Source organism: Cherax quadricarinatus, chromosome 61 (genome assembly GCF_038502225.1).
Source record: "Cherax quadricarinatus isolate ZL_2023a chromosome 61, ASM3850222v1, whole genome shotgun sequence".
Classification (NCBI taxonomy): domain Eukaryota; kingdom Metazoa; phylum Arthropoda; class Malacostraca; order Decapoda; family Parastacidae; genus Cherax; species Cherax quadricarinatus.
This window is the reverse complement of record NC_091352.1, coordinates 2,519,182-2,521,783: the sequence shown is the minus strand read 5'-3', so window position 1 is coordinate 2,521,783 and position 2,602 is coordinate 2,519,182.

Below are 2,602 nucleotides of genomic sequence, written 5' to 3'. Positions count from 1 at the left end.
AGGTCAACCAAGAGATATACGTCAGAATCAAGGCCCATCTAGAGATATACATCATAAGCAAGGTCCACCGAGAGATATACGTCAGAATCAAGGTCCACCGAGAGATATACGTCAGAATCAAGGTCCACCGATTGGTATAAGTCAGAATCAAGAACCATTGAAAATTACTCACTTGAATAAAGGGCAACATTTGAAAAGACCAGAAAACAGTTTTGACGCGCAAATAATTCCAGCTGAAGTTTCTCAAGTAAGAACAAACCTGGAAGAATATGTTGCTCACACAGATCAAAGAGAAGATCCTCGCAGTGATCACGAGGACCTGCAGGTACGAGCGATTAACGAATCCTTAATCAGTCCCGACCGACCTCCTCCACCTTCACTCTCAAGTTTTAGCAAAGAAAGAACACAGGACGATTTCCCAAACGCTTTCTTTAATTCTCCATTGCTAGACGTTCATCATGAGACGCCAACACACAATACCTCTCCACCTCCTCCAGCTCTGTTATCGTCCGGTTCATCATCTTCTAAAGAACCTGATCTGTTTCAAAACCTTCTACTTCCTGACCCTTTGCATCAAAATTCAAGAGAGTCGCCCCAGGAAGGTGATGTGACAAGTGGTTCTTTGTTTTTGCCTGATAGGCTCACCGCTCCTCTTGTTTCATTCACTCTACTCGCGCAAGAAAATTCCCCAAAGGAGAGTTTAGATGGTGATAACATAAGTGAGAGTCTTCCTTCCTTTGATGAGTCAGGTCCCAGCTCCCTGTTACAACCACACAAGGGAATATTTGATCCACAGAATCAAGACTCTGCGAGAGTGAGAGATGAACTTCCCTTCGTGGGCCACAATAGCTTCCAGGCTCTCACAACTTACAAACATCAAGAAAAAACGAATGAGCTGCTACCAGTCAGTGGTATAATTCTGGCGGAGGGAAAACCCCACCAGGCAACCTCAGACTCTGTTACAACTTCACTGCCAAATATTGCACTTCCTCTCCGAGTACCTAATTTTCACCCAACATCTCAGCCTTTGGTATCACCTGTTTCGTTCTTCTTTCCTTCTGAAATTCCAAATCTGCAACCTTACATACCCGAGCCGCCTCAGTTCCCAACCGTTATTGCTGCTCAAAGAATAAATCAAACACAGGTTCCGGTCCGACAGGCTCTGACCAACGCCACACCCTTTGTCACTGCCCAAATCAGTGGCGGACACTCACAGGTGCACATCAACACTCCCAGTAGGGAAGTGACGGTGTTTTCTCCGGTAAACATATTTCACAGAGACCCAGCTAGTGAAAGCAATGCTTCCATAAAGTTTCCTGGAAAAAAGCAACATGCTGGACGAAAAGTTAATCCTCTTTCTCTTCCGGGAAGCAGAGAAGCTCGATTTGTAAGTGATAACAGAAGACCTCAAGAAGGCGGCAATGACAACATACCACATTTCACACTGAGTAATACGCCATCCTTCCAGGAAATCAGACCTTTTGAATTTCCTGAATACCATGATGGTCAAAGCCCAAAAAATCTCCAAAGCAATCTTCCCCAGTCACCGAAAGATCAAAGAAAACAGCATGAACAGCCACGTCCTCCGCAGCGCTTCCTGACACCTCGTGAACACACTAAAGCACCAGCATTTAAGGTTATCAAATTCGAAAATGATGAACCTCTAAGAATACAACAGCATGGAAATGGAAATGATCAGTCTCTTCAGGCAGATACGAGAGTTCGACCTGTTGATCATTATGACTCCGGTGCTCAACGTCTCAATCTGGCCATGTCTCATGTTAATACGAGAGAAAATGGAAATTTCCTGCAGTCTGCATCCAGCGCCGGTTCCTTGAGAGGCCATCAGCACTCTCCAGACAACACACCACCTCAGAACTTCCAACATTTCAATCTGCTTCCGCACAGGTTTTCCCCTCACCCCTCTGATCCAGGACGTCACGAAGGGTCCTCTCCCCAACCTCTTTCTCTTTCTCCACATACACCCCCGCCTTCCCTTTTTCCGCATCCGTCATCTTCTTTTCCTCCACATCCACCACCTACCCTTCCTCCAAATCCACCGCCTACCCTTCCTCCACCTCCACCACCTACTCTTCCTCCACATCCACCACCTACCCTTCCTCCACATCCGCCACCTCCTTTTCCTCAACATCCACCATCTCCTTTTTTTCCTCCACATCAACCAGCTCCTTATCCTCCACCTAATTTCCATTCATCAGGGATCATTAATCCTGGCCGTCCACGTCTTCAGCGCCACCCTCACCGCCTCTCCCATGAGAGGATCCCGCCCCCTTTCTTACCTCCTGCTGCATCCAACATCATCTTACTTCATCCGAACCAAATTCGCAGCCAAAGACCTTTACACCTTTCACCACTCCGCGAAAACTACCTTAGACCTCCTCCGAGCGTCCTGAAAAACCATCTTCACCATACTGCCATTCCTTTTAATGTCCCAGAGAGTGGCGGCCCTAACGATCCTTCCTTGACCAGCTTCCCTACTGCAGAGCACATATTCTCACAGCTCCAGGAACCTCATGCAGAGCACACACCTTCCCTCCAGGAAACTCATGCAGAGTACACACCTTCCCTCCAGGAACCTCTT